Genomic DNA, 21585 nt, shown 5'->3' with positions numbered 1-21585 from the left:
ATGAGGGGTGCCAGCGGCTTGCAACATCCCTTCAAGATCTATAAAAAAAGCCCTGATCATCAGCGTTAGGTGCGTAAATATTAGCCAAAATCAACCTTAGCCCCTGAATTTCTGCTAAAACAATAATGACTCTTCCTAATTTATCTTTAATCTGTTTGAGACATCTGAATTGTAGATGCTTACTTATCAATGTAATGACTCCCATGCTCTTACTTGAGCCAGCACTAAAGAAAACATGTCCACCCCATATCTTCCCAAATTTTTCAGCTTCCTGCGAGGAGAGATGTTTCTTTAAGAAACACTGTATCATATTTCTTACTTTTAAGAAAAGAAATAATCTTTCTTCTTTTATGGGGTGCCCCAACCCATTCGCATTCCACATGGAGAGAGACAATCCACTCATGTTAACCTTTTACATTTTGACATATTAGAAAAAATAGATTGTGTGTCAAAATAAAATTATAACAACCATAAAAAGAAGCCAAAAAGGCACTCAGTACCTCAAACAGTCAAGTGAATATTCAGTGAGTCATGCGCACTCGGCTGCAACATGAGAACCACAAATAACTTACTCAGTCATTGACTTTATGAAGGACATTGTTTGCTGAGAGCATTAAAATATTTTGCAGCCATCCTTAGTATCTATTCTCAATTTGGCATCAGCGCAAAAGTGATCTTCCATTGATGTAAGAGTTTCTTGCATTCCTTGAATCGATCACATTTCTCTCTTTGTCGAATTCACAAAGTCTGGGAACAAGAAAATGCTGTGGTTATTCCAAGAAAGCCTTCCTTTACTCCTCGCCTCGCTTAACACAAGATCTTTATTGGATGATCTCAGAAATTTGGCCAGAATTGATCAGGGCCTGTCTCCCTCCGCGGATCTCCGAGCCAGAACCCTGTGAGCTCGCTCGATTTCCAGCTTATGGCCTGTTATGTCGAGCAGACTCGGGAAGAGCTTGTCCAGGAATTTCACCATATCTCGGCATTCTTCATCCTCAGGAATTCCAACAATTCAGACTTTGTTTCGCCAGTTACGATTCTCAAGGTCTTCCAACTTTTCCCAAACGCATTCCAAGTCTGCCTTGGTCGCTAGCAGGTTAGCAGCTAATTCCCTCTCCGATGACTCTAGATATTCGATCCGTTTCTCAACATTCACCACTCTTATAACCAACTCAGTGAATTCCATCTCGATGGCAGTGATCGATCGACATATTACAGCGAGATCCTCCAAGTCAGCAACGACCTTCGTCAGCATTGCCGACATGTTCAACAGTTGATGCTGAATCTCTTTCACCTCACTGGCCAAATTGAGTCCCGGGCTTTCGGCCTGCTGCTCAGGGGCTTCAGCTTGAGCATGTAAGTGTATTTTAATGTCTCCAGAGGCTGAGGATTTTGAATTCTTTGACATATTGTCTTCATAGAACAGTTATGAATAGGGTGTATCGAATCTCACCGGTTTATGACACAAAAAGTATTAAAACTAGCAAAGTGCGCAGAGCTCACCGTTCACGCATTCCGAACCTCGCATGGCACCACGTGACTCCCACTCAATGTCCTTGTGGCAGCGGGTGCGTGGTCAAGCGTCCGTCTGGAGAGAGAGAAAGCGGTAAGGGTGCTTGCACCTGAGCTAGATTATGTGTAACACCTGTCTCTAATTCCAGTGAGCATGGGGAGAGCAGCATATAAGCAGCCACGCCACCAGCATAGAGAGAGAGGAAGGCCACGGTGCTCCTGAAGCAGCTACATTTAATCTGTTATGTTTGTGAAACTGATGTGTTTTAGTTACTACGTGCCTGTGAAGCTAATGAGATATTCACAACTACCCTGTGGTGACCCTTGTGATTAAATTTCAGGAAACAAAACATAGAGTGGAGGCCACAGTTAGTTCCTGCCTCACCCATCCGCTAACCATGGGGACTAATTGGCCTGAATTTAGAAATGTATTAAAGGGAATATGCATGGATGGGTCCTGCACTAAAGCAATGAGATGTGAAATGTGCGATGCTCTGGCAGGGGAGGCGGAGCAAGGGCTGTCTTGGTCTGCTCCACGTCAGGATGACGTGAGGGGGGAGAGGCTGCAGCCCCTCCCATCCTCAGGGGATTTCCCGAAGGGGATTTCCCTTTGGAGCAGTCATGAGATGAAACCCTCAAGCACGCCTTTGACCAAGAGAGAGTGATCGTTGGTCAACAACTCCAGCCGGGTGTCGCACTTTTATATCCTTATTTCACAATTATAAATGAGCGGTTGTATAGAGTGACGCAGGACGCTCAAACAAAGGAAGATACAACCCAGCTCTTAATACCATGGAGCCATCGGGAAATGGTGTTCCAGACAGCTCATTATAATCCCATGGTGGGTCATCTAGGGGAAAGAAAAACACTGAACCACCTAATAGCCCGTTTTTATTGGCTGGGCATTGGTGGCGGTGTCTGCAGGTGGTGTGCGGCATGCCGCGAATGCCAGCTGGTGAATCCACCGGCCACCCCAAAAGCACCATTGCGCCCTCTTCCACTGATCGAGGTCCCCTTCGAGAGAATTGGAATGGACCTCGTCGGGCCATTAGAGCGATCAGCATGCGGACATCGCTTTGTATTGTTCCTAGTGGATTATGCAACATAATATCCGGAAGCAGTGCCTCTGCGCAACATCTTAGCACGCAGTGTTGCGGAGGCACTCTTCAAAATAATCTCCCAGGTGGGGATTCCGAAAGAAATCCTCACCGATCAGGGCACAACTTTTATGTCACGGACACTATGCAAGCTTTACGAATTATTGGGCATTAAATCAATCCGCACCAGAGTTTACAATCCACAAACAGATGGCCTGGTGGAGCGATTTAATAAAACCCTTAAAAACATGATTTGTAAGTTCGTGCACGAGGATACTAGAAACTGGGACAAATGGCTCGATCCCCTGTTATTTGCAGTACGAGAGGTCCCGCAAGCCTCCACTGGGTTTTCCCCATTCATGCTGCTGTATGGGTGGCGACCGCACGGCGTGCTTAACTGTTAAAGAGTTATGGCTGATATACCTGCTGATTCAGATGAGTTTCAGCCCAGGCCAGATTTTACAGCAGGCCTATTCATTACCTGAAGAGAGCCAGTGAAGGATCTTATAGATACTTTCAGTGACCTGTATGTAAATTCTGATGAAGAGCATGAAATGGATGATGGTAATAGTGAATGTTATGAATGAAATTCAATACGTTCTTGATCTTAGAGCAAAATTCCACACTTTGGGGCAACTAACACAGGAAAATTTGCTCCAAGCTCAAGAACGACAGAGCCGACTGTATGACAGGGGAACTCAGCTGCGGGAATTTGCACCGGGAGATAAGGTACTCGTCTTACTTCCCACATCAAGCTCCAAATTACTCGGCAAGTGGCAAGGACCCTTTGAGGTCACCCGACGAGTGGGGGATCTCAATTATGAGGTGAAGAGAATCAATAGAGGGGGCGCACATCAAATATATCACCTCAACCTCCTGAAATTGTGGAGGGAGGCGGTCCCTGTGACGTTGGCTAGTGTAGTCCTGGAGAGGGCGGAGCTTGGGCCAGAGGTGAATACAAAACACAATAATTTCACCCCGGTCACTTGCGGAAACCACCTCTCACCGTATCAACTCGCAGAGGTTGCCAAGTTGCAAAAGGAGTTTGCAGATGTGTTTTCCCATCTACCGGGTTGTATGAACCTCATACAGCACCACATCGAGACCGAGCCAGGGGTGGTGGTACGTAGCCGTCCCTACCGATTGCCCAAGCACAAAAAGAAAATTGTCTGGGAAGAATTGGATGCAATGCTCGATATGGGGGTAATAGAGAAATCCCACAGCGACTGGTCCAGCCCAGTTGTTCTAGTGCCGAAGAGCGACGGGTCTGTACGGTTCTGTGTGGATTATAGAAAAGTCAAGGCGGTGTCTAAATTTGACGCGTACCCAATGCCTTGCGTTGATGAGTTACTCGATCGGTTGGGCACTGCTCGATTTTATTCGACACTGGATTTATTGAAGGGTTATTGGCAGATCCCCTTGACACCAATTTCCCGTGAAAAAACAGCATTCTCCACACCGTTTGGATTACACCAGTTTGTGACACTTCCGTTCGGTTTGTTTGGGGCCCCGGCTACATTTCAGCATCTCATGGACTGAATCCTCTGACCGCATTTGGCTTACGCCACTGCCTATTTAGATGACATCATCATTTACAGCAATGACTGGCAGCGGCACATGCAGCATCTGAGGGCGGTTCTGATTGCTGAGATGAGCGGGACTCACAGCAAACCCCAAGAAGTGTGCGATTAGGTGGGTGGAGGTACGGTATCTGGGGTTCCACTTGGGCCATGGGCAGGTGCGTCCCTAAATTGACAAGACTGCGGTGATGCACAAATTATTCAGATGTCACCAGCCCGCTGACTGATCTCACTAAAAAGGGAGATCCAGACCCGGTCCAGTGGACGGAGCAGTGTCAACAGGCGTTCATTCAGGTTAAAGCCGCACTTTGCAGGGGGCCTCTTTTACATTCACCCGATTTCTCTCTCCCTTTTGTCTTGCAGATGGACGCTTCAGACAGAGGTCTGGGGGCCGTACTCTCGCAGGTGGTGGAGGGGGAGGAGCGCCCGGTGCTGCACATTAGCCGCAAGCTCTCGCTGAGGGAGACTAAGTACAGCACCGTAGAGGAGTGTCTCGCCATCAAGTGGGCGGTCCTCACTCTCTGGTACTACCTGTTGGGGCGGGCCTTCACCCTCTGCTGGGATCACGCCCCACTCACGAGTCGGGCAGTGGGGATATATGGCAGCGGGGCCGTGGTCAAGCGTCTGTCCGGAGAGAGAGAAAGTGGTAAGGGCACTTGCACCTGAGCTAGATTATGTGTAACACCTGCCTCTAATTCCAGTGAGCATGGGAAGAGCGGCATATAAGCAGCCATGCCACCAGCAGAAAGAGAGAGAGAGAGTCTGGCACAAGGAAGGCCATGGTGCTCCTGAAGCTGCTACATTTAATCTGTTATGTTTGTGAAGCTGATGTGTTTAAGTTACTACATGCCTGTGAAGCTGAAGAGTTTGTGAAGTTGTAAAGCTTTGAAGTGGCCGATTAAGTCCTACCTGAGCCTGGAAAAACCTGCTTCCCTGTGTTCTCCTTCCCTTCTGTTTGTGAAGCTGTTACAGTCCTGTTGACTGGAAGTGCCACTTAAGGGAAGAACAGACCCATCCACTGGACAGCAGAATGCCAAGTATCCTTCAATAAATGGGAGGAAGCTTTAGTAAGCACACCTGAATTGGCATTTGCAGATTTGTTTAAGATTTTTCATCTCCACACAAATGCAAGCCTAAGATGCCTGGACCCATGATGTCTAGAAAACTTACCATGATGCTGTAGGACACATGAGTGTACAGCAAACAGAAGCAGCCCTTAGACAGAATTTCTTCTGACCTAAATTGAGAAATGATGTTCAGGAATGGATTGCCACATGTCCCCAGTGTGTCCAGAATAAGGTGGGTCCCGAGATAAGAGTCCCTCTGCGGCCAATTGTGACTTTGTATCCAATGGAGATTTATGCTGTTGGCATCTTGTCCTTGGAAGGCCAGATGATCTTCACCCCTGTTTCCTTGTTAGGACTGATTTGTTCTCTCGATATGGTTGGGCTGTCCCCACTCAAGGTCAGACAGCAGTGATGGTAGCCAAGACCATATAGAAGAATCTTATCCAAATGTGGAACTTACCTGGAAACATCTTTTCATATTGGGGAGCTGCTTTTGAATCATCACTGATGACTGAACTGAGTAAATTCTATGGATTCAAGAAGGTGCTTACCACCCTGTGGCAAATCAGGTTCTCAATGTGGAAAGGAGGAAGTGGGGACCAGGTGAACAATCCACGTCAGACATATAATAAACACTTTTAAGTGTATAACGAAACAAAAACACACACTGCTTTTCAGCCAGCTATGTATAAACATAAAGACACACACACACAGACAGGCTTCGTGCATCTCTCTCTCTCTTGAACTGCAGCTCTGGCTCCACCTTATCACTTTCCCAGCTGATTGTGGTCATTGTCCCCCAGCCGTCCCTCATCTCTCAGCCCAGCTTTACTGCAAGTGTATACTGTAACAATACTGAGCATTCTTATACTGGACTAACCCCATATTTTGTTATGTTCGGTTGGCATGCCAGGCTGCCAGTGGAAGTCATTACTGGAGTCCCCTTGCAAAAGACCAGACAGGATATATCCAGTTGGGTCCATGACCATCACCAAACACTGCTAAAAGTCTATAAGCATGTTGCATCAAGTACAAAGAAACAACAAGATCGGGACAAAATGAGGTATGACTGGAAAACAAGAGATGTTCCACTACGTTCAGGTGAGAGAGTTCTTCTCAGAAATGTCTGAAGGCATGACCAGGGAAGATTAGCCATGTTCTGGCAAAGAACCACATATGATGTTGTCACATAAGTGAAACCAGGCCAGCCCGTCTAAAGAATTCAGTCCGAGAGATAGGAGGGACCAGAAAAGATGATTCATTGGAATAATATTCGGCCTTGTGCCTTTAGGCCTGGTGACCGTTCTTCCAGTGATGGCTCTGAAGAATTGCCTCTGTTCCACCTGCCCCTGCTGCTCAGTTCTTCATGGTCCCAATAGCTACAGGCCCAGTTGGGGTAGAAGATCCCTATATAGGGGAACAGGGGGACCCTCAAATAGAATATCCATCCCAAACGTTAGATAAACAACATATTTTATTAATGTGATTGGTTATTGGTGTTTTACTGTTTTGTGATGGCCAGTTTAAACATATTTTATTTAGAATTGTAAAAATAAAATTCTTGTTATACTTACCTCTCTGCCTTCTTGAGTTTGTGTGGTGTGGCCTGGGATCTAGACCCTGTAAAGGAAACAAATAGTTAACAAGCCCTTAACATTCCCACAGCGTTTCTGAGATCTGGGTCTCCACGATGATGACTGTTGACTTGAGTCATCAATCACTTGCTGAGGATCATCTCCTACAGTAGATGACTGGTCACTTCCACTGTCTGAGACGTCCAGGTATGAGATGCCCAGTGCAATGAGGCCAACTCCTGGATAGCCTGGAAATATGTTGGCTTGATGGTTTTTGCTAAAAGTCTCCTGGCAGTGAAAAGGGGTCTGTTTGGGTATGAAAGTGGTCTCCCCTTGTGCTGCTGTCGTGGAGTCAACTATCTCCTTGATAACTGTAAGGAGACTCTGGCAGTCAGGAACAACAGCTGACATCACATCAGAGCTCTCTTCCAAGTTATTTTCATCTGTGCCGTGACCTTGCAGTGGGTCCTACCTTATATTTCTTTGGCTACAAGCTGTATCCTCTTTAATCACAAATTTAGGGAATACCCTTTCTCAGGAGTCAGGTAGGCTTATAATGTTCCTTACCTGGTTATTAGGGGTGTAATGGTTCAAAATTCTCAAGGTTCGGTTTGTATCACGGTTTTAGGGTTTCGGTACAGTTCGGTATTTGCTATGTTCAGGAAAAAAATATATTACTCCCAAATCCAAAGTAAGAGTACTCTATTTGGTAAACACTTCAACAGGTTTGCCCTTAATAAAAATCATGGTTTTACAACTACAGTAACCATATTTTAATCATGATATTTGTAGTGAAATCATAGTAACCACAAAAACAACATAGTTCAAATCAAATCAAATCAAATCACATCACTTTATTGTCACACAGCCATATACACAAGTGCAATGGTGTATGAAATTCTTGGGTGCAGTTCCGATCAACATAGCAGTTGTGACAGTGATGAGACATATACCAATTTACAATAACATCAAATTAACACAACACAATTTAAACATCTGATATACACATAATTGCACTCAACAATATACAAATAATAACATACACTGTACAGTATACAATACGCACTATATAGATACACATTATTCAATAAAAATAAAAAATAAAAATATATAAAAAAGTATATATAGTAGTAAATATAGAATGTACAGTATTGTACTGTATTGACATTCAGCTGTCGGTTGATAGTCAGTTGTTAAGAGAGAATATAATATAATAATAATATAATTTATGACAGTCCAGTGTGAGATATAAGAGTAAGGGTAATAAAGTGCAGTGCTGATGTATTTGATCGTGGGAGATCAAGAGTTCAGAAGTCTGATTGCTTGAGGGAAGAAGCTATCATGAAGTCGGCTGGTGTGGGTCCGCCTACCTGATGGTAGCAGTGAGAACAGCCCATGGCTCGGGTGGCTGGAGTCTCTGATGATCCTCCGAGCTTTTTTCACACACCACCTTGTATATATTTCCTGGAGGGAGGGAAGCTCACCTCCGATGATGTGTCTGGCAGTTCGCACCACCCTTTGCAGTGCTTTGCGGTTGTGGGCGGTGCTATTGCCGTACCAGGCGGAGATGCAGCCAGTCAGGATGCTCTCTACAGTGCAGGTGTAGAACCGTGTGAGGATGTGGAGGTTCATTCCAAACTTCCTCAGCCGTCTCAGGAAGAAGAGGCGCTGATGAGCCTTCTTCACAACGACTTCAGTGTGGATGGACCATGTGAGTTCCTCAGTGATGTGGACACCCAGGAACTTGAAGCTGCTGACTCTCTCCACTGGTGCTCCATTGATGGTGATGGGACTGTGTTCTCTGTCTTTTCTCCTGAAGTCCACCACAAGCTCCTTTGTCTTATTGACGTTGAGGGAGAGGTTGTGCTCCTGACACCAGTGTGTCAGAGTGTGCACCTCCTCTCTGTAGGCCGTTTCATCATTGTCAGTGATCAGACCTACCACCGTCGTGTCATCAGCAAACTTAATGATGGCATTGGAGCCATGTGTTGCCACACAGTCGTGTGTACAGGGAATACAAGAGTGGGCTGAGAACACAGCCCTGCGGGGCTCCAGTGTTGAGGGTCAGTGATGAGGAGATGTTGCTGCCTATTCTAACCACCTGGCATCTGCTTGACAGGAAGTCCAGGATCCAGCTGCACAGCAAGCTGTTTAAGCCCAGAGCCCGGAGTTTCTCATCTAGCTTGGAGGGCACTATGGTGTTGAATGCTGAGCTGTAGTCTACAAACAGCATTCTCACATAAGTGTTCTTTTTTCCAGGTGGGAGAGAGCAGTGTGTATTGTAGATGCAAATGGCATCATCAGTGGAGTGGTTGTTCAGGTAAGCAAACTGCAGTGGGTCTAGAGAGAGAGGCAGCACAGAGCAGATATAATCTCTGATTAGTCTCTCAAAGCATTTGCTGATGATGGGGGTCAGAGCAACAGGACGCCAGTCATTTAAGCAAGTTATTTTTGATTGTTTTGGAACAGGCACAATGGTGGATGTTTTAAAGCATGTGGGGACTACAGACAAAGAGAGGGAAAGGTTGAAAATGTCCGTAAAAACACCAGCCAGCTGGTTCGCGCACGCTCTGATGACACGGCCCGGAATGCCGTCTGGGCCCGCGGCTTTGCGGATATTCACCCGTCGGAAGGATCGGGTTACATCCGCTACAGAGACGGAGAGTGAACTAACCTCTGTAGCTTCAGCCGCGAGAGCTCTCTCTGCGAGGGCGGTGTTATTTCCCTCGAAACGAGCATAAAAAGTATTTAGCTCATCCGGGAGAGAGGCAGCAGTGTTCATGGAGAAGTTTTTATTCCCTTTAAAGTCCGTGATGATGTTAATTCCCTGCCACATGCTTCTAGAGTTGGTGGTGTTAAACTGTCCTTCAATCTTGCTCCTGTGCTGGCGTTTTGCGGTTCTGATAGTTTTTCGGAGGGCATAACTGGCTTGTTTATGCTCCTCCATGTTCCCGGAATTAAAAGCGGAGGTCCGCACATTAAGTGCCGCGCGAACATCGCTATTAATCTAAGGTTTCTGATTCGGATAGATCCGTACTGTTCTGGTCGGAACAACGTCCTCTACGCACGTTCTGATGAAGCACATTATGCTATCAGCGTAAAGCTCGATGTCGTCATCAGAGGCGGACCGGAACATCTCCCAGTCCGTGTAATCAAAACAGTCCTGTAGCGTAGAGTCTGATTGGTCCGAGCAGCACTGGATCGTTCTGAGGGTGGGTGCTTCCTGTTTCAATTTCTGCCTGTAAGCGGGCAGAAGCAGAATGGAAGAGTGGTCCAATTTGCCAAATGGTGGGCGGGGGAGGGATTTGTAGCCATCCCAGAAGTGAGAGTAGCAATGGTCCAAAACCCGTTCCCCTCGTGTGTTGAAACTAATGTGCTGGTGGTATTTTGGTGCGACTGATTTTAAACTGGCTTTATTAAAGTCCCCGGTCATAATGAACGCTCCCTCAGGGTGCGTGGTTTCCTGCTCACTTATAATCCCGTACAGTTCCTTGAGTGCCTGGTCTGTGTCGGCTTGTGGGGGGATGTACACAGCAGTGATAATGACCGCTGTGAATTCCCTCGGTAGCCAGAATGGTCGACACAGAAGCATAAGAAATTCCAGATCAGGAGAGCAGAAAGACTTGATAGAATGAACGTTCCTCTGATCACACCAGGATTTGTTGATCATAAAACATACACCACCTCCTCTAGTTTTACCTGAGAGGTCTTTCACTCTGTCCGCTCGGTGCACAGAGAACCCCGTGGGTTCAACGGCTGAGTCTGGAATCTCCGCAGACATCCAAGTTTCCCAGTTTCTCATTGGAAAGAGATCCGCGCTTTCAGCTCGCAGAGCTTGTTATCCAGAGACTGGACATTTGCCAGTAGAATAGTGGGTAGCGGGGGTCGATTTGCGCGGCGTCTTACTCTGATGAGAACGCTGGCTCTGTTTCCCCTTTTCCTTTTGCATTTCTGCGGCCATGCTGCCCAGACAAAGGGCTCCGCTTGCGTGTTTGTAAACAGCGGGTCGGCATTGAGGAATGTGAAGTCCGGTTTACGGTGTGAAATTGCTGAACCAATGTCCAAAAGTGTTTGTCTGTCGTAGACAATAAGGCAGACAACATCCAAGACAAAAAACATAAGAATTGTGAACAAAAGTAACAAAATATTACTATGTTGTGTCGGAGCTCGCAACGCAGCAGCCATACTCGGCGCCATCTTGAGTCCTGAATAAGAGTCTTAGAAGTTACCGTCACGGTTACGATTTATAGTAAAATCATGATTACTATATGGAAACTACAGTATTACAGTTGTAAAACCATGGTTAATTGTATCATAACCATGATTTCTGCTAAGAAAACCATGGTGACAGCAGTCATTGTTATTACAGTCATGGTTAATATAATATTACTATAGTAAAACCATGGTTAATTTTCATTAGGGTCCTTAACTAAAAAACCCTTTTCTCTAATTACTTAATCAACATTTTAATGTAATACCTGCCCTATTACATACATAACAAAGTGCATTTTAAACTTAACTCATCATATATTCAATATTCGGAAGCTGTAGCCTACATCACTGTTGAAGGATTGACCTATTAAAATGGAGATGAGAAGGGATGTTGTGACGCGGCTCGAGTGTTTTAATCATATGCTGACATCCCACATCTTAATCAGTGGAGGAGGACAACATATCGTTGGCAATGAACAGCCCAACTGCTTTAGTTATTGTTTCATATCTGTCAGAATTAGCACTGAGTGCTTGCTTAAAAACAGAAGGGAGTTTGTGCAGTTTTGGCTCACCTGTGGCTCAGTGCCCTCCTCACGCTATTTTTCCCTGGGTGACGTCGGCATAAATGATTAATTTTATTGATGTATTACCAGTATACAACACTTGCGTCGAGCGATGTCTGCAAACAGTGCCTGTTTTGTGTACATTTTTTGACCATCGCTGTTGTAATTGACTGCAAAAAGAAAATGTTCCCAAACAGGAGACTTGATTAATGCAGGGGTTTCTCTATCAGAGGCTCGTTTTCTCCTCTTGTCATTTTCAACTACACACAACGCGTGCAGAACAGTGATGTCATCAAGTTGACCCATGTGAAAAACAGATGGAGCATATCCATTTACAGATCCATTCAGGAGTATTAGCGGAGGTTGGAACTGCGTTTGTCTTTTTGATGCTTTGTTTTCTTCGCCAAACCTTGTGCTTCATATGCTTCATTAAATTTGAGGTGAACTGTGGGTGGCGAACCGTACGGTTCGTTTTTTTACTAAAAACTGTCACACCCCTACTGGTTATACTTATTATTCTCAGGGCCTACACACACTGCCTACCTGGGTGAGGTGGGCTAGCCCCCCGTTCAGTGCACCACAGCAGACCCTGATTCAGCATGATTCAGTCCAGTGCTCACGAGCACTCCCACTTCTCATGTCTTATTGCAACGAGGAAGCAAGATATTCCCTCTAAATTATCTAGAAGCTCATCTACTTTTGGAGTTTTACACTTAATTCTTCTGTGGTCTCTATCTAGTTTTTAGGAGGACCTTCAGATTTTTCTAGAATCTGAACCCTTATTTGGTTTGGAGAAGGAGAACACTAAATTTTTCCGACACCTCATGATGACGTCAGCCGACTTCATGTAAGAGCTCTCTTCTGAGTTCTATTACTCGAAGATGACATCAGCCAACATCACATCCAACCTCTCTTCCAAGTTCTCTTTCTCTACGATGACGTCAGCCGACATCACATCAGAGCTCTCGTCGAACGCTGTCCGAAATCACTCACTTGTTCACTCATTCACTATTTCCTATAAAGTGAATGTCAGAGTGCACATTATCAGCAAGGAGTGAATGAAATGAGTGAGTGAATTTGGACGCTGATGTATACACCAAGCAGCTGAGAGAGCGCTGGAGCTGTTGCAGTCAGAAACAACTTCATCTCATATGTACTTTTATCTTACATGTAGGATAATAATAATCATAAAAACAACAATAATAATACTTGTTATTCTTATAAAATGGGAAATGTACTATGAATCTTCATTTTGTCATGCTTAATATAGATTTTCATATTGGTTAAAATAATTTAAAAAAACTGCCAACAAGAATGAAAACATTTGAACAAGCATACATTATTGTATTTATTTATTATTTTCCAGCACCTTGACACTCTCCCATCCAAACTTGGCAGCAATTCTGAGTGCTGAAAAGAGATGACATGTGTGCATAGTGCCCTCATTTGACTCTAATACAGTACTAAAGTTCTAAATTACATGACACACATTAATTATCAGATGAATACGTTACCTACACATGATAACCAAATATTTTAATAATTTCCACTGTCACATCAGTGAATTAGTGACAAATAAGTCACTTGGCATCAGTGGCAAAAAAAAAAAAACACTATTAAATATTTTCATTTGTATAAATAATAAATTGTTCAATTTATCTGTATGATTTTGGATCGCTATATTTTATTGTTATTTTCAATCAAGTTTTGATATGTCAAAAAGTAAAACACTACAGCCAGCGTGAAATAAAACATTGCAGGAATGAAGAAAGATGTAAACTGGCATCTCTCGCTTGCTCGCCCACTCACTCTTCTCTCACGCTCGAGCTGTCACGAGATGTTCACTCAGAATTTGGACACCACTACAAAATGGCTGACATCCAAAATAGTGCACTTTATAGTGGATAGGGGGTGATTTTGGACACAGCTCAAGTTCTCTTTAACAATGACGTAAGCCGACATCATGTCTGACCTCTCTTCAAAGTTCTCTTCCGCGCCGGTGATGTCAGCTGACATCACGTCAGAGCTCTCTTCCAAGTTCTGTTTCTCAACGATGACGTAAGTCGACCTCATGTCGAGCTCTCTTCCTCGCCGATGACGTCAGCTGACGTCACATCAGAGCTCTCTTCCAAGTTCTCTCTCAACGATGACGTAAGTTGACCTCATGTCAGAGCTCCCTTCCAAGTTCTTTCTCGACAATGACATCAAACAACATCACATCAGAGCTCTCTTCCAAGTTCTCTTCCTTGCCGATGATGTAAGTCGACCTCATGTCGGAGCTCTCTTCCCAGTTCTCTACTTCAGCAATGACGTCAGTGGCATCAAAGTGGTGCGCGAAGTTCATTTACCCATTTCACCGACAGTTGGTCCCACTGTGACAGAATGGGTTGGAGATCTTGAGCAGCAGGTGCTTTCATTGCTGGGTGCAGGTCACCCATGAACAATGACCCTGGCTGGTTGCTGATCCTTCCAGTCCATGAAGCTGTTGTATGACATGGCCTTTCTTCCAGTGTATACAAACAGAAATAGCTGTATGACATACTGAATTCTGACAGCTGAATTGTATATAGGTTGTGTGCATTCAGAACAAATGATGATATAATGAAGGTTTCAGCTCAGATACATAGGCAGAAAAATGCTAATTAAACTTTCTGCAGAAAGATTAATTTTGACATTACAATTCAAAGTTCCATTCCTTTAAATGTTCAATAACAGCTGTTCACCATTTAAAAAACTACTTTAAATTCAGAAATTATAAATTTAAATGAATGAAACCCTTGAACATATATTTTAGGTGTAAATTAGCAGTGAGAGAGAGCGCATAATCACCACACAAGCACACAATTACCAAACACAATTAGGGTGAAATAAAACCATAAACAGAAATGTTACCAAAAAATAAATCTGGCCCTAATTAATGCCATAAAATATTAAAGATAAATCAGGCCCTAATTATTAAAAATAAAGCTAAAATTTGTAAATAAAAGCTTTTTTTATGCATTAAAAAGAAAGAAGTTTGTTAAAAAATATATGTATAAAAAGTTATTTTATTTTATTTTTATGAAACCCCCTAGTAGGGTACAACAACATTATTTTGGTAATATACAAATAATTCTTTGTTCAATGATGTGATGCTCATTTTTGTTTTTTACAAATGCAATTCACAAAAAACAATTACTTCAATACACCCCTTCATAATGAACATGTTTTCAGTTACTGACTTCAAAGTCAGTAAATTCTCATTAAAGCTGAAATTCTTTGAAAATGGAAATGTTGGCATGAGTAGTGCAGAATAATATTTTATTATTATTTCTTAAAAAAAATAAATGAGCAGTGAAACAGTTTTATTTTAAAATATGATTGATATTTAAAAAAACTTGTCCAAAGTAATGTGCTGTAACCAATGTGGTAACCATTTTGTTGATGTGACAAAATAAAAACAAAACAGAGGTGACCCCTTTAACTGTGTGTGATGTTAAAAAAAATATTTAATATCAAAATTGTGACATATTTATGAAATTTTGTTCAGGTCATGGTGTAACCCTGAGAAAACTTGACTTCAAAATTCATGATATTTGTAAAAAAACTTTTTCCTTGAAAAATGTTTGATAAATGCAATAAATATCTTTTATTTAAGAATATTTTTGATGACTTTAGTGTCTCTTAAATCTCGTTGCATACAGTTGAGCTCAAAAGTTTGCATACCCTGGCAGAAATTGTGAAATTTTGGCATTGATTTTGAAAATATGACTGATCATGCAAAACAAACTGTCTTTTATTTAAGGATAGTGATCATATGAAGCCATTTATCATCACATAGTTGTTTGGCTCCTTTTTAAATCATGATAACAAAAATCACCCAAATGGCCCTGATCAAAAGTTTACATACCCTTGAATGTTTGGTCTTGTTACAGACACACAAGGTGACACACACAGGTTTAAATGGCAATTAAAGGTTAATTTCCCACACCTGTGGCTTTTTAAATTGCAATTAGTGCCTGTGTATAAATAGTCAATGAGTTTGTTAGCTCTCACGTGGATGCACTGAGCAGGCTAGATACTGAGCCATGGGGAGCAGAAAAGAACTGTCAAAAGATCTGCGTAACAAGGTTATGGAACTTTATAAAGATGGAAAAGGATATAAAAAGATATCAAAGCCTTGAAAATGCCAGTCAGTACTGTTCAATCACTTAAGAAGTGGAAAATTCGGGGATCTCTTGATACCATGAAAAGGTCAGGTAGACCAAGAAAGATTTCAGCCACAACTGCCAGAAGAATAGTTCGGGATACAAAGAAAAACCCACAGTTAACCTCAGCAGAAATACAGGCTGCTCTGGAAAAAGACGGTGTAGTTGTTTAAAGGAGCACAATACGACGATACTTGAACAAAAATGAGCTGCATGGTCGAGTTGCCAGAAAGAAGCCTTTACTGCACCAATGCCACAAAAAAACACCTTGATATTGAAAATATTTCTTATCATAGGCCTATGCGCACACACACAAAAAAGCTCTTCCCCTTCTCTGTCTCTTTCCTTACGAATATATGAAAAACAAAAAAATCTTGCTTATTTAGTATTTTATTACAACCCCAATTCTTAAAAAGTTGGTACAATATGACAAATGCTAATAAAAACAAAAATGAGTGATTTGTTTTTTTCCAATTAATATTTTTATTGATTCATAGACTTAACACAAATAAAAAACCACAACATATATATAATGAATCACATTTAACATTAAACCCCCACTATAACCTCTCCCCCCACCTTTCAATACATAATTTAGGGTTCAGCCATATGCTCGAGGCAACATTTAAATAAATGTCCGAATTAAACACTCTGGACACTTTTGTCCATACCACGTGCATATGCGAGATAACGGGGTGTGACTTAACTACTCCGGTTAGTTTAATAGAAAGGCTTTGTAATGGCTGTTCAATACAAAACCAGGGACAGGCTCTCTCAGGTGGAAGCGACCAATGAGCCAAATGTCTGAGACCAAATGCATAATAATAAAACAATATCTTGGGTAGGCCTAGCCCACCTTTGTCAATTGACCTATGTAACTTATTAAAATGTAATCTGGGACATTTACCATTCCAAATGAAGAAATTAGCTATAATATCAAATTGCTTGAAATAAGAGAGGGGGACATCTACAGGGAGAGACTGTAGCAGGTAGTTGAATTTTGGAATACAATTAATTTTAATAACATTAACCTTCCCAATCATAGATAAATGTAATGAAGCCCACTTATCCACATCACTCGAAAACCTTTTTATTAAGGGGTCAAAATAAACTAACTAAATCACACAAATTTGCTGGGAATAACATGCCCAAATTCTTAATTCCCTGTTTGGGCCACTGGAAGGCACCCGGCTGGAAAGCCGTTACTGGGTAGTACGCTGTCAGAGACAAAGCTTCGGATTTAGACCAATTAACTCTGTATCCTGAGAACTTGGAAAAGGAATTAATAATTCTGTGGGGGCAAGGCATAGATCTAGTGGGGTCGGAGACGAATAATAAAATATCATCTGCGTAAAGCAAAAGCTTATGCGCCACACCTCCCGCCATCACGCCTGGAAAATCATCCTCCTTTCTTATTGCGGCTGCTAATGGTTCCAGGGCAAGACAGAACAATAATGGGGAAAGAGGGCAACCCTGCCGGGTGCCCCTTTCCAGAGTAAAATAATCTGAAATTAATCCATTCGTTTGTACCGCCGCTACCAGGTGTCTATAAAGTAACTTAATCCAACCAATAAAAGTTTTCCCGAACCCGTATATTCCCAAAATCTTAAAAAGATAATCCCATTCTACCATATCAAATGTTTTTTTTACCGTCAAGTGAGATGGCAGCGACCAGAGTCTGATCATTCACCACTGACCACATGATACTGATGAAACACCTAATATTATAAGAAGAGCTACGACCCCGAATAAACCCCACCTGATCTATATGTATAAGAGGTGTCATAACGTTTACTTTACGGTTAGCCAGAATATTTGACAATATTTTAACGTCTAGCTGGATCAGGGAAATTGGACGGTAACTCTTACACTCGCTTGGATCTTTGTCCTGTATAAGAATCAGACTGATCCGGGCTTGCGTCATGGTTGGCAGAAGCTTTCCATTCTTTAATGATTCCGTATAAACTTCTAACAAAAGTGGAGCCAGCTCTGTAGCATAAGATCTAAAAAACTCAGTGGCAAAGCCATCTGGCCCCGGAGCCTTGTCAGTAGGCAAGGCCTTAATTACCTCACTAAGCTCCTCTAAGGTTATCTCAGGATCAAGAAGTTTTTTTTTGCTCCATTGTCAGTTTAGGGAGTTCTAATGGTTTCACAAAATTTCTAATATCCTCATCAGTAGATGAAGATGTGGAACTATAGAGATCAAGATAGAATTGTTTAAAAACATTATTAATATCAATGGCTGAGGTAAATATTTTACCACCAGCAAATTTTACGGAGGGAATGGTAGAAAAAGACACTCTGTGCTTCATATATCTAGCCAAAAGCTTCCCTGCTTTGTCCCCCGACTCAAAGTATGACTGTCTTGCTCTGAATATCCAAATCTCCACCTTCCGCGACAAAATAGTATTATATCTGTATTTCAATCGGGTCAATTCTCTGAGGCCATCAGATGACATTCAGCGCTTCAGCTCTGCCTCGGCACTTTTAATATTCCCTTCCAACTCCACAAGTTCTCGTGCTTTGGATTTTTTTATGAATGAGGCATATTGTATGATCCGACCCCTAAGAACTGCCTTAAGTGCCTCCCAAGCCATGCCTACAGAGGATACTGAGGACCAGTTGGTCTCCATATAAACACTGATTTCAGTCTTTAACATTTGTTGGAATTCAGGATTTTGCAAAACATATACATTAAAGCGCCAACTATATGATTTATTTTTCTCCGTATGAGGCAACACCTCTAAACTCAACAGGGCATGATCTGAGACTAAGATGTTTCCAATTGAACAATCAACAACAGATGAAATGAGGGACTTTATATATATATAAATCTGTTCTAGAATAAATCTTATGGACTGATGAAAAAATTTATAGTCCCTACCAGATGGGTTCAAAAGTCTCCAAATATCTGTAAGACCAAGATTTTTACACATCCTGTGAAGCGTCAATGTTGCTCTAGGGGGCTTACACACTTTTGCTTCACTATGATCAAGGACTGAGTCTATCAAAAGATTAAAGTCTCCTCCCAATATTATATCATGAGGGGTGCCAGCGGCTTGCAACATCCCTTCAAGATCTATAAAAAAGCCCTGATCATCAGTGTTAGGTGCATAAATATTAGCCAAAATCAACCTTTGCCCTTGAATTTCTGCTAAAACAATAATGACTCTTCCTAATTTATCTTTAACCTGTTTGAGACATTTGAATTGTAGATGTTAGTTTATCAATGTAATGACTCCCCTGCTCTTACTTGAACCAGCAATAAAGAAAACATGTCCACCCCATATCTTCCCAAAGTTTTCAGCTTCCTGTGGGGTAAGATGCATTTCTTGAAGAAACTCTATCCTATTTCTTATGTTTAACAAAATAAATAACCTTCCTTCTTTTTATGGGGTGCCCCAACACATTCACATTCCACGTGGAGAGAGACAATCTACTCATATTAACATTTGACATTTTGACATGTTAGAAATAATAGATTGTGTGTGAACTTAAAAGCCAATCGCGGTACCCCGGTCACTTATGAAAACCACCTCTCACTGTCATGGACGTGGCCCGGTTGTAAAGAAAATTCTCAGACATGTTCTCGCCCCTTCCCGGTTGTACAAACCTCATAAAACACCATATCGATACAACCCCAGGGGTAGTGGTACTGGTTCTGAAGAGCGACGGCTTAGTCCGGTTCTGTGTGGATTATAGAAAGGTCAATGTGGTGTCTAAATTTGACGCATATCCAATGCCTCATATTGACGAACTGCTTGATCGGTTGGGGGCGGCTCACTTTTATTCAACACTGGATTTAACGAAGGGTTATTGGTAGATCCCCTTAACACCAGTGTCCCAACGGCCTTCTCCACACCGTTTGGCTTACACCAATTCGTGACCCTTCTGTTCGGTCTGTTTGGAGCCCCAGCTATGTTTCAGCGCCTTATGGACCGAGTCCTCAGACCGCACTCTGCGTACGCCGCTGCCAATCTGGATGATATAATTATATACAGTAATGATTGGCTGCATCTGAGGGCTGTTCTGAGGTCGCTGCGACGAGCGGGACTCAAGACAAACCCCAAGAAGTGCTCAATTGGACGGGTGGAGGTATGGTATCTGGGGTTCCACTTGCGTCATGGGCAGGTGCGTCTCCAAATTGGTAAGACAGCAGTGGTTGCGGCCTGCCCAAGACCCAAGACCAAACAGGAGGTGAGACAGTTCGGACATCACCAGCCCGCTGACCGATCTCACTAAAAAGGGAGACCCAGACCCGGTCTAGTGGTCAGAGCCATGCCAACAGGTTTTTATGCAATTGAAAGCTACGATTTGTGGCGGGCCGCTGTTACATGCTCCTGATTTTTTTCTCACTTTTGTTGTAGAGGCCGACGCATCGGACAGAGGGTTGAGAGCCGTCCCAGGTGGTTGAGGGGGAGGAGCACCCGATGCTGTACATCAGCTGGAAGCTTTTGGCGAGAGAGGCGAGGAACAGCATCATTGAGGAGGAGTGTTTGGCCATCAAGTGGGTGGTCCTCACCCTTCAGTGCTACCTCCTGGGACGGGCTTTCACCCTCTGTTCGGCCACGCCCTGCTCCAGTGGCTCCATCGCACGAAGGATACAAACACGTGGATCACTCATTAGTATCTGGCTCTTCAGCCTTTTAAGTTCGAGGTGGTCCACAGGCCGGGGGCACAGATGGCTGTTGTGGATTTCCTCTCCAGAAATGGGGGGTGTACTGGGCAGGCCGGATGGCTCCCTGGCCTGAGTCGGGTGGTGGGGGTATGTGGTGGTGGGGGCGTGGTTGAGCACCGGTTTGTGAATAGAGAGCGAGACCAGGAGATGAGAACGGTAAGGATCGTCACCTGGCAATGATTGTCTCTAACAGCTGTTTGTCATTGCAGTGAGAGTTGGAGACGGATTAAGAGGAAGCCAGACGCCAGTAAGTGAGAGAGCTACCACACGCACCCAGAGACTGTTGAGCTGTGTGTGCTGGAAAGCGTGAAGCAAATTTTGTGTTATAAAATAAATACCATTTGAGTTGAATTCGCCATTTCCCGCTTCATCCTTGCACCCCATCACTAACTTTGTTACAGTATAATTGTTTTCCAACTGAATAGTCTAAATATTAAATGAAACAAATGACAATAAAATGCTAAGTAATCTCTTCAGTAATCAAAATACTTTTTGAATGTAACAGTATTCTGATTACCAACAATTTATGTGAAATACAGTTACTAATATTTTGTATTTTAAATATGTAATCCCGTTACATGCATTCCGTTACTCCCCAACCCTGCCTGTACATCAATACAGTGCACATGGCTGTGTTATCACCTGCACTGATGATGCCTTCGCAGGGCACTTCGAAGGGAGCACAATCCATACTGTAGGGTCGTTCCAAGCTGAATTTCTAATAAGAATCACTTAAAAAGTGAGTTCTGACTGACTGTTATCACTCAGCCTTCTGAAGCTCTCCCAGTAAGGGTAATTGTCTTTGAAGGGAATAGGGCATAGGGATGATCACTTCTTAATAGAATGTGCACGCGGGAGCTGGATGCCAGGAAAGTGGCGGAGTTTATTCATGTTTAATGCAGGCATTTTTCAAAGGTGTTTGTTCGTTATTCCTTATTCAAAACATTGATATATTGGGATCTTTAACTCGCTTTTTCTCATTCATCTGTATTGGACTTGCTCAACAGCTCCAGCCTCGCCGAAAGCGAAGACCGTGATGCGCTGTTTTTTTGTCGGCTGTTTATGTAGTAACGTGGTCGGTTAGATCATCATTCGGTTCTCAAGTCAGTGGAGAT

At 43.0% G+C, this 21585-nt stretch overlaps 1 long non-coding RNA gene across 1 annotated transcript in view; it reads left to right on the top strand.

Moving 5' to 3' along the window:
• LOC127429175 (uncharacterized) overlaps positions 1 to 4809 on the top strand; it is a 29225-nt gene extending 24416 nt beyond the window's left edge. Inside the window, exon 3 of the long non-coding RNA XR_007895240.1 lies at positions 4553 to 4809. This is a non-coding gene — a long non-coding RNA (uncharacterized LOC127429175). The remainder of the gene's footprint in view (positions 1 to 4552) is intronic.
• The last annotated feature ends 16776 nt before the right edge of the window (positions 4810 to 21585 follow it).

Source organism: Myxocyprinus asiaticus, chromosome 38 (genome assembly GCF_019703515.2).
Source record: "Myxocyprinus asiaticus isolate MX2 ecotype Aquarium Trade chromosome 38, UBuf_Myxa_2, whole genome shotgun sequence".
Taxonomy (NCBI): Eukaryota; Metazoa; Chordata; class Actinopteri; order Cypriniformes; family Catostomidae; genus Myxocyprinus; species Myxocyprinus asiaticus.
The sequence above is the reverse complement of the archived record's forward strand: the minus strand, read 5'-3'. Positions and strand labels throughout refer to the sequence as shown.